Source organism: Seriola lalandi, unplaced genomic scaffold (assembly GCF_002814215.2).
Source record: "Seriola lalandi dorsalis isolate HSWRI2012SDOR001 ecotype SW California unplaced genomic scaffold, Sedor1 jcf7180002054684, whole genome shotgun sequence".
NCBI classification, from domain to species: domain Eukaryota; kingdom Metazoa; phylum Chordata; class Actinopteri; order Carangiformes; family Carangidae; genus Seriola; species Seriola lalandi.
The window spans coordinates 146252-158000 of NW_019525237.1; the positions used below are offsets into that span (position 1 = coordinate 146252).

At 40.6% G+C, this 11749-nt stretch overlaps 1 protein-coding gene across 3 annotated transcripts in view; it reads right to left on the bottom strand.

Annotated features, from left to right (window-relative positions):
- The window catches only part of LOC111667122 (actin-binding protein WASF3), a 36568-nt gene extending 32182 nt beyond the window's left edge, over positions 1–4386 (bottom strand). For 2 of the 3 annotated variants that reach the window (XM_023422709.1, XM_023422707.1), the window contains exon 1: positions 4146–4386. The gene's annotated coding sequence lies outside the window, so the exon portion shown is untranslated. Of the gene's footprint in view, positions 1–4135 lie in introns of all 3 variants that reach the window. The other variant, XM_023422708.2, reaches the window with a different exon arrangement.
- Positions 4387–11749: the final 7363 nt, after the last annotated feature.

The following is an 11749-nucleotide window of genomic DNA, read 5'->3' on the forward strand; positions in this document are numbered from 1 at the left end:
GTTGCACTCCCTGGCTGAAAGGGGATTCACAGCTGGCTGCAGTCCAACAGGTCTGTCTTTACAGTTATGAAATGCAAGGAAAGTTGGACCAGAATCGCTTTCTGACTCAAAGCATCAATTTTTCCTTTTTTGCATCTTTAAAGTTATTATATGTACATTTTTGAAGCATCTTTCAATCTGTTCTAAATGGAAAACTGAAAAATCGGTGCAGCCTGTTTCTTTCAGCCCATTCATCTCAGAAGAGTCGGATGTTTTCAAAGTCTATACTTAGTACCTTTAAGTGTATCCATATTTCTATAACTATACCATCCTTCAATGGGAAGAAAGTGAAATCTAGTGTATGGAAGACTCATGACAGACAGATCCTATTCAACGTGTCGGATGGTTATTCAGACTATGAATATCCCCGGAGCGGATCTCTAAGTGGACACATCACTCAGTCTGAGTGCACGCTGAAGAGGCTGCAGTGCATCTTCACAGTTAATTCAAACCATTAGCTACAGCAAGACGCACTCAACATGTGTTCAAAAACCCAAGGAAGGCAAAGATCTGTTTAAATAATACAATAAAATCCCACTTCCTTTCACCTGGAAACGTTTAAACCGAGCAGATCTGGTTCAAAGAGGAGGCAGAGGAACAGACTGGAGGTTCGGTAACAGAACAAGCTCCTCTGGGAGAAAGAATAGAAAACGTTCATGGGAAAGAACATGCATCTGGAAAACGTATAATGTGTCTTCTACCCAGGGACAGAGAGGCTCTCCTGCACGGCCGAGTCCTGAGATACATATTACTGTGAAAACACGACGCTCACCTCTGGAATCCTAATCATCCTGTGTTTCAGCAGAGAAAATGCTCAGCGCCCTTAAATCTTAAGACTCTGTAAAGGGGCTGGTGGACGAAAACATACAGTGAATCCAAATGGGAGGTTGTTTTCAGGTTGGCAACCATCCATTTTTGAAATTATACAGTGGACATTTTATGTATTTAGTCCCTGAGTGATGAAACTAAAGACTAAACCTCAGGCACAAGCATTAAAACACTAACGATGTCCGGATATTCTGTCAAATTCCTGCTTGTGTCGCCGTTCAAAATTCACTAATGTTTGTGCTCAGGGGTGCACAAAGGCAATAAGTTCTGTTTACACCAGAGGAAAGAACGATGACAGCTGTAGAACATATTCTTGCGTCAGAAAGACTCACAAAAGAACAGAAACACTGAGGAGTGAAGCAGGAGGAGAAAGAGATCAAGCGTGTTTGTTATTCGCGCTGAGAGGAAGGATCATAAACACAGTCCTGGTACAGAACATAAGGACAGTCCTCTTCATGCGAGTTAAAGACTCTCTGAAACTGTTCATCAAAAAAGGAAAACAAAGATTTCAACTAGTCTGTATTTAAAAAGAGGGTTATATCCTCTAAAATGTTACTGTGATGTATAAAAACCCCTCCTTCCTTCAGTTAATTAACTGTCATTCATTAAGCAAAAATAACCAAACAAATGACAAACAAAGGAAAAAGCTAATCTGTACAAGGTTGAAATAAATCCACCTAAAATAAAACAATAAACATGTAGTTTGTTTAATCAGTGTTCAAACAGAAATGTGGTGCACAAACACAAAGTTCTGGTTTCACAGTGAGTTACTTGTTTTGCTAAATCGCTAATCTCCAGCCCGAGCCAGCAACATATCCATCTATCAATCTCCTCGCCTATCTATCAGCAAGACAGTGACACCTTTTCCAAATGTTTAACTCTTCTTTAAATGGGGAACACTATTGATTGTCAGAGAAATTAATGACTACAAGCTTTTCTAAATGAGCTTAGCTAGTTTGGATCTCAGTTTGAAACAGACCTCCTCAGAACAAAGTCCTGATTTCAGTGTATTTAGCCTTTAAAAACACATAAGTGAATCCCTACTGTATTCATGGTTGTGGTGAGGGCAGGCCAATGACAAATTCCTTTGGGGAAAAATGGGAATTGTGCGTCCAAAAAAGCCAGAAACCAGAAAAGTGCCCTTTGTGCCCTCAGCAGAGAACATGCCTTTGTCAACCCGCCCAGCATCGCCCCTCCTTTGTCTTTGCTTCAATCCCTGAAGTTAAAAAAAACTGTGTGTATGTGTGTGTGTGTGTGTGTGTGTATGTGTGTGTAGTTATGCATCCATGTGTTGTGCCGTGTCCCTATTTGAGCATTTATGCCTATTTAGCGCTCAGCTTTCTTCGCCCTCCTTCCTCAATGATTCGCTTATGTAAGGAATCAGCGCAAGCTTGCCTGAGCACCGTCATTTATGAATACAACTCTGTACTGTAACAGCAGATACACATACACACACACACACACACACACACACAAAGGAAACCTATTATCTAATCACTGTTCGCCCAGGCTGGAGTCTAGACTTGAAAAGACTCAGTTGCTGTTCACAGAATTGGACATTCGCTCATGACAGAGCAGTTAAATGTTGAAGTCATTCCACTTCCTGAACACTTTAAATTGGCAGGGACCTCACATTCAACTACTGTCCAGTTTATCCAGTTATAATGTCAGTGTTGCATCAAAAGCACTTTGTGGCTTGTATGTCAAAGCACTGTGGTAACATTATAAAAATAAAACATTAAAAAAAACAATGAGAAGCCTGTGACGCAGCAACAACTGCTACTTCCACGTTGCTGGTCAAGCTCAACTAAAATCAACCAAAGTGATCAAATTTGTCATTGCTGTTGATTGATTTCCTGTCAATCACCAATCAATCATGTCTGCGCCAGTTGGATTTAGTTAAAGTGGAACTTCAGTGATTTAGTGGTGGACTTTCATTAAATTGGGCAAATTGCAAGAGGCAGATTAAAACAAGAGCAGCCAAAACTTGAAGCACAGGAGGCCAAGATATCCTGACTTATGGGTCAACCTCCAAAAGCGATAGATCCGACATTCCCCATAATGCAACACAATAGCATCTTTTCTAAGACCCTCCATGCCTGGTGCTTGTCCACATCTTTCACACTCCAGGTGGCAACAGGGAATGTTTGGGATTCTTACTTAAGAGGCTCAAACCGTTTAATAAATTATGGAAATGGTTTCAAATTAATCTCTTTTGATTGACTAATCAGAACGATTGAATCTGAAAAATAGGCTCTGCTGTAAAGATGCTGATCACTTCACTGCAATTTCCTTTACTGCATATCCTTATTGGATTATTTCTCTGCATTTGTTTCTCCCTGTTCCCCTCCCTTACATTTCAAGTGTTTGTGCCATTATCAGCCGCCACTAGTCCCTCTACAACATCATTGTAGATACAATCATCTCCACCTGGATTCAGACTCCAGCAGGCCTTTACACAAGGAAGCAACAAGCAAATGCATAAGCAACCGCTACAGGAGCAACAGGAGCAACATTCAAGAGCAGGAGCAGCAGCAGAAAGAGCTACAATAATCAAACTTAACACATAAGTGAATTACGTTGGCGTTGAAGTTAACACTGGAGGCAGGCATGTACTGAATCTGGGAGGCATGCTACTCCATATCCATGAGCGTTTCCAGAGGAATTTACATATATGTTGCTCATTTTAAAATGTTCAAACCCTGCAGGAATTTATAACACAGATAAGTGTGAAAATATTTGTGCAAGGACAAACGTGGTTTAAGATATTCAATATCTCTGCACAGAATCCCATTTGAAAAACGTGCCATTTTAGCAGCACTAGACTAGAATGGATCCCTGCCACAGACTAATCCCTGCACACCTCCTGTATAAGCCCCATTGCTCTTGTTGTAGTCGACACAGACCCACGAGCTTGTTTGCTGCCAAATCCTATGACACATTCAACCAACTGGTGACATTTTGTAGCAGGCGGGTCGTTGATACACCTGACCAGTGCGATGGAAACGACGGCCACGGTTACAAAACTCGGGAGTAAAAACGGGCGGATTCGGGTGCAAGGCTGCAGATAAACGGGCTAATTAATAAGCATGCAGCTCAGCTCGCTGCCTTCCACATAAACGCGGGTGCATTGTGTTTTTTGCGTGTGTGCACGATGCAATAACAAAAACAAACGCACCCTCCCTCATCGTACGTGCTCCCACAGGAGGCATGTGTCCAGACCATCGCTGTCACAAGCAAAGCCGATTTCAAATCCGCTCAGATTTACCTGGCCTCACCTTCTTCTCCTGCTTCTTCTTCTTCGCTCGTTTATCGGAATGGCTCTCTTTCCGCTCCGTCTCTCCTGCTCCGCGTTTCATTTCAGCTCGCCCATGTTCGCAGCTCCGAGGACCAAGGCTGGATGGATTGATGGAGGGATGTAGAGAGGAGGAGGAAGAGGAGGCGGAGGAGAGGAGTGAAAGCCTTTGAAGTGAGGAAATCTGGGGCCCTGCTCTCAACCCAGCTGCGTGGACTGGATTTATGTCGTTTCCAAGGCAGCGTCCGCCGAGCTGACGAGCGTCAAGCTGCAGCCTATTGTAAAGAAAAGACACTTCCGTTTGACATTTCAAAAATAAAAGTCCCAATTTAAATTAAAACGATGGGGAAACAAGATAGACCTGAAAAATTTGGAACCTATTCTTTAGATAGACCAATATGACTTTTTGATATTATGTTATCTTTTTGTTTAGTCGTTTTAACTTGAATTTAAATCCTGACAGGGGTGAGAGCTGACTTTGGCTAGAAAGATTAGTTTGTGGCAGAGATCCATTCCGTCTATGGATGCTACTAAAATACGTTTTTCTTCTGTTACACAAAAAAACAAATACAATAAATAAATCAATACATAAATATACAAATATACAATATAAATATAAATATAAACTTGTCTCTCCTCCACCATGGGCATCTGTGAGCTTTTTTTGGTATTTTGTATTCTTGTTATTGATGGCAAGTTTATTATTATCATTATTATTATTTTAAACTATTGCATTGCTTCTGATTACATTATAATGAACACATCCATTTTTTTGAAAGTTGCAATTGTTGTCCTGTTGTTAATGATCAGGTCTTCGACATGCACTTTCTAATATTTAATAATTAATTCAACAAATGTTCAGGAGGATTTTATGTTGAAAGCTCAATGTCTTTCGTGCCGGTATTTCCCGTGATACCTTTCGCTAACTTGACACAGACCTCAGCTCAAAAAAACCAGGGAGATGCAGCAAATTGGCGTAACGACGCATGCGTTTCCGAAGCACTCCGAACTTTGCCGGTGACCGCCGAGACCACCACCCACTCTATCGAGCAGCATCCATGAGCAGAGCGCCGCGCCGAGGAGGCAGAGGCGCTGCAAACCTGTGGGAATATGACACTTCGATTTAAACACGTGTGGAATGGAGGATCACTTCTCTGTAATTAATGAACTGAAAGCGAGAAAGTTAATTAGGCCTAACTGAACTGAACTGATTTTTCTCATTTCAGCAAAACAAACTAATTTTAATGGCGTCATTCCACCACATGATTTCCTCCTGACTGAGTCAAAAATGGTTGTGTTGCACACACCTAGACTACAGATACAACCGGGGTTACATTAAAAATGTATTTATTCTCAATAATGAATTACCTCACCACCCGCAACCCCGGGCAGTAAACAAAAAATCAGCAAAGCTATACTAAGTAGGTAGTTGCCAATTTTTTTTTTTGAGGCTACGAGCAAGTGAAAAGTTTGCTTTTGCATATAAGGTAAGGTATATAAGGTACGAGATAAGAGAGTCATCTCAAATATGAATAAAGTCATTGTTGCTGTACAGTTCAGGCCTAATTTATGTTGACACTTTTATCCTTTACGGAGCCAACCAATTCAATAGACCTAGTGTGTATTTTTGACTTCTTTCATTGATGGGACTTTAATGAAGTACTCTGCTGCTGTTTCCCAGCTACACCACTCAGCGGCGCTGTTGATTCATGTTTGACAGTGACGTCTCCTGCAGGCTCCTGCTCCTCAGCGCGTGTCGCTGGCCGTGGTGCTGATTTTAATGACGCCGTAAACAACTAGTGATGAAAGCGTATGTCGCTGTCCGTGGTGCTGATTTTTAATGACGCTGTAAACAACTGTGTCGCTGTCCATGGGGCTGATCCCACTGAGCCTAAAAGGACTGAGTGATGCCTTTACCTGTTAATTCTGTCATATTCTCACAATATTCCTTCTGTGAAATTAATCTTAAAATTATATTACAGGAGCTAATAGAGTTATAAAGCTCAAAAACGTCACTATAAAATCATTCATGGTCTGTTATAGGCACTCCAGCTCTCTACAGGCTGATTTCTAACTTTCACATTAATAGTCTAATTGTGTTGAGTTATTGACCAGCTGCAGCTGCTTCAATCCGGCCTGTTTCGCAGCAGTGCAATCATAATGAATGCACACAGGAATATAACAAGAATTTCTGAGGGACAGACAGGTGGAAACGTATAGTATGCGGCATGTTTCAAGCTTCCAGGTATTTTTTTGTAAAATACATTTTAGCAACTCTCTAATCAGAGTCAGTGATGTGGGAAGCAAAATCTTGACTTTAAAACCAAAGTTCTTCGAAAATCTAGACTCGCATAGGAGATATACTACAAGGAACGGTCACATTGTGGTTCTCTCTTGTTGTCTGGGGTACTTTGTGGGACTTCCTGAGATACTTTGTGGTAGTTCATTGTTGATTGTGATTGTCTGCTTTGGGTAACTGTGGTGCCACCTTGTGGTTGCATGTGATAACAACACCTGGTTGTTAAGCTGTGTGAGGCTACACAACGCTGGTTGTCTGCTTTTTAAAGGAGCAATACATAGGCCTAATTTATGACCTTTACTGATCTCCATCGGCAACCAGTAGGACCAGTAGTCCAACAGAAAAGTTGTGACACAGTTAGATTTAGCCTGTGGATTAATACAGTCACATAAAATTACAGCAAGAATATCAACTGAAGAGGTAACACTGAAATCTATATTATAACACAAAATTGTAATATCAGTACATTTAATCATTACCTTTTTTGGCTTGAAGGCTTTGTTAGCTCACCATCATTCATCGTTTTTAAGCGTCTTTAAACTTGAATGAAATGTGTCCTTCGGTGAACAGCTCTGCCAACCCTCCACAGACCTATTTTATGATCATTTTATGCTATTAAACTTTGGCAATCCTGCTAAGTGAATAAATTTTACATGACTACACTTAATCCTTTTAAAATTTATAAAAGGCTGTTTTTTTTTAGCACTCTATTGTTAGCATCCCTGAGCAGTTGACATGCTTGCATACCTCACTTTGCAAGCATGGTTATAGTTTCCTGCATGGCTCAGTGGGTAGAGCATGACCAAGGCTAAGGGTCTAATTAGCTCCAGGTTCAGCATTACTCATGGGATTCTTTGGATTAAAGCATCCACTGACTGGCAGATGTTTGCACTAGAAATGAACATAATAGCAGAGCAGAGTGGGTATCCAGCCCAGGCAGCTGGTGCTTATACTGTAATTATCAAATTCCCCAAATTACACAGTGAGGTATGTAGCCGTTAGTCAGCACAGGGGAGGAATGCTGAGCGATTGAGTTGCTTCTACCATGAGGGTTGTTGTTCTGTTGCTCTGTGGTTTGGTGGTTTACTTGAGTGAGTTAAAAGAAATGTTGAGGCAGAAAGACATGAATTCAATTTAACATCTGCCACTTCTCCGTTAAAAACACAATCACCACAGAAATCTAAAACTTAAAAATCTACTTAATAAAAGCTTATGAACTTCCTATCAGTGACAAACGACCTGCTTTCTGTAGAGTGTATGGACTAAACAGTGGTTAATATACAAAATCAGGCAACTGTCCAGACATTAGAATAATATTTTAATAAATAAATAGCAGCATCACACAGAAAAAAAAGAAAATATACATTGTGTGGATGATGGCATAATTGTTGTATAAACTCAAGAAGATGTGTCGTAGACAAACATTCACAATTAAAATGGTATAAAAAACAGCCACTGCATAACAGAAGAAGGTTCAACACATTAAAAAGAGAGTTAACCCACGAGCGCTGGATCATACAAGAGCAAGACAAACCAGACACACTGATCTGTGTCGAAGCAAACGAGCATCAGAGAGTGCCGACACCTCGGGTTCAGGAGCCAAGGTTTTTAACGCAGGGGAAGGTGCACTGGAGAAGCTGGGTTTGCCAAACTCTTGAACAACCTGCAGCTCTGGCTATTCTCAGAGCCATTTACTGACAGAGTTACACGTCGGGGACGACAGGCGAGGCAGCAGCTAAGTTAAGAGACACTATTAGAAAAAGAAAAAAAAAAGTTTAGTGCTTTTGGGTTTCCCTATATGAAAAAGTTGGTTTGCCATGTCCTATAAAAGACAGCATGTTGAGGTATTTTTACATTTAGATTTGAAAACTGTGAGCTCTTGTGAATTCTTTAGGTAAGTTATTATTTTAAACTTAGCACTAATAAATGTGGTTTTAAAAGAGAGGATGCATTGCACCTGGGCTCTCTGCTGGATCTCGTAAGATTTAGTGCAATAGGTCGACATTTTTGGGAAATATGTGCATTTACTTTCTTAGCGTGAGAAGAGAAGATCAATATCACTCTCATGTCTGTGTGTTAACAGAGGGTAAACAGGAAAAAGAATCCACCTAGCAGCACCTCTGAAGCTCAATAATGAACATGTTTCATCTCTTTTGCTCAGTGCAAACAAAAAGAAACCAACTTCTTAAAGTCTTTTGTGAAAGTGAGGTTGGCAGGCGGACTTCAGATGGGTACACAACTCATTTTACACTCTGGTCGTGGAATGGATGTAGTTACCTTCAGACAGAGCCAGGCTAACTGTTTGGTGTTTGGTGTCAGGATAAACATATTTCCCAAAAAGTTGAACTAGTCCTTTGAAGAAAAAAAAAATCCACCCTCGGATTCTCTTACGTTTCACCTTTTCTCTGAATGATAAATCCATTACATGAGATATTCTGCGGTGAAGTGCTGCAGGTTACTGCTCTTTCTGTTTATAATGTCCCTGCATTTCCCACTAATCTTTAAAAAGAGTAAAAATTGTTGAGCTTCAGGCTCATCTTCACACTTCAGGGTGGATTTCTCCTTTAAGCTTGCACATACCATATGCTCTGATTGTTTGAGCATAAAACATCTCACTCATAGAGTTAGACAATTCTCATATATACTACATCATTTTCTCAAACAGTTCTTGTGCAATGCATTGTTGCCTGGCAACAATAAATAGTCCTGGAGGGGGGGGGGGCCCAAATCAGCCACCCCCCCTCCCTCAAATGTATTAAAATGAAACTTTGTCAATAAACGGCTCCTACTCTGTCTATACACACCAGACCTGGACCAAGTTATTACTTGAAATCCTTTCAGATACTTTGTCAGCATGATTGCCTTCATCTGTCTGGAACTGGGGCCGGACAGGATTGGCGTCTGCAGGGAAGATCCGACTGGATCCATTGTTCCAGACACAATCGACAAACACTCTGAAAATGACTGAATCAATCTCAGATAGCAATTTGATCCAGGCACTGGTACACACACAGGTACACGGGAAACATATAGTTATTACATTGCGACATTGAGTTGGCTGGCCCGTCTGTAGCTCTTTGCTTTCTTACACCTGGGTTGATCAAACAGAACCCATTCAACTAAGTTCAAAGAGTCCTCTCTTCTCCATTTTTCCTCGTTTATGTTGTTTATTGTTGGTATTTTTGCACTTTGATAAAGATGAAAGGCCTGAAAGAATTGCATTCTGTTTCCAATATGCATGTTGTTGATTGCTCTTTGTTTGTTCTCTCCTTTCTGACTGTGACTCTGGACAAAAAACAAAAAACAAAAACACAACTAAATGAGGCAGAGAGGACCTTTTGAACAACACTTCAAACATTCACGCACATATTTTTAGGCCAAAACCTTGGTACCGCGCTCGCCGACATTAGCTCATGTAGACCTCTCCCTTTGTGGAGAGAAAAGTGGTGCGATGACCACTGTGTAAGTCTGCAACATACAGATTGTGGATACATTATACAGAGAAGCATAGAATTAGAATGAACTGTATGTGGAGGTGGCTGCAGACCTCAGGCTCCGGGTTTTGATTGGTCCACTGCAGACTTTGACCTATGCTCTTTGACCTTGGAAGTGGAGGGATCGTGGGTAAAAACCTTGTACATTCAGGTGTTGTATTTTGGTTTAAGTGATTATTACCAAAATGAAATATTGTTTACAGTGGGAGGGGTACATCTACTTTGATACAGTGATTGCTAAGACGGAGGGAAAACTCAGTAAATTAACTGTTTGTCAATATTTTTTGTATTTAAAGGGGAATTCCAGCAATTTATATTGCACCTCCCTCAAGTTAAATGTAAATTAAAGGAAAGATTTCCAACCCTTCACTTCCAAATTTTGAGCCTCAAGCCCAAACCCAGATAACTTTGTGTGTAATTGGTGAGCTGCCCCTTTAAGAGATTCCCTTAGCCCGATTGGACTAAACCTACAAAGCAAATGGCTAAATGCATACATATACTATGTCCTTAGAGAGTGGGTTTGCCACCATGATATGTCACCTTTAAAATCCACATAATGTTTCAAACCTTTTGTGAGTTGCTCTATTGCAGATATTTCTTAGTGATGGAGACACAGCGTGGAGGAATTGCTCCGTTTGTCAGATATCAATAAAATGTGGGAGGAAGGAGGGCGAGAAAATCAGCGTGACAGAGCTGTGAGGGTCTGGTGACCTGTCTTGATAGAGTCAAGGGTCTGAATCTTAGTGAACTGATTTTCTGTCCGTCTTGTGCGACAGATGAAATCTAAAGGTATTTGGTCTTTGAGTCACACTCTGGGTTACGGTGGCTGAACAGCTGCTGGTCTGATGTCTGAGTCTCATTTAAGGTGATTTGACCATCAGGTTATGGGTCAAAAACAAAGTTCTGGCCTCCACCATGACAGAAAATCATGCAGCTGACGGACTGATCTAATATCTGACCTCGAACAAAAAAAAGTAAATGAGGGAGAGAAATTTTTGTTCATTCAAGAATGTGTCCTTCACAGATGCCTTGAATCCCAAACAGCCAAGATGATGATGGGAATATTCTGATATGGAACCTGTAACAATCTGTGTCTCCAGTTCAAACTCAGCTTTTGCATATTATTTAAATTTGCTACTATGATGTGAACTTGCCTAATAATACTTTCTTGATTTTTAAGTTTGAAGTGTGAAATGACACTGTTTAGGGAAAATTAAGGTATGTGTGAACTGATCACAGCCGTGTTGGTCCCAGAGAGTGAGTTTTATATTGTTTTATGAAGGCGACTCAATGATAACGATGGATAATCGATAAAACAAATGTGGCTGATGATGTAAAATCTATGTATTTTGCTCCTTTTTAATGATCTGCATTCCTGTTAAAAACATCATATTTTAATTACACTTTAAGATTGCTTCCTTTTATTTTAAACTTTATAGGGTAAAAAATTGGTAATGTTGGACTGTGAAAAGTGGTTAAGGGAAGCAAGAGCCTGACAGCTTTGGACCAAAGGCCTGCACCATGTTTTTTAGTTGTTTTAGCCCCTTGTTGTAGTCAAGGGGAGCGGCCTCTCTGTGCGTCATGTGGCCACCAGATGGCACTGTGAGTCCACGACCGATCAATGTACATTCCAACATCTTCTCTCAGACAAACTCAGACTGCAGCTTTGAGAAGGTTTCCTTTAGAGAAAAATCCCATTTTAGATTACTCATGCTGGAAAAGGGTCATTCAAAGAGACTTTTATGACTGTTGGCGTCAAGCTTGACCGGCACAAAAATAGATTTTGGTTTTATT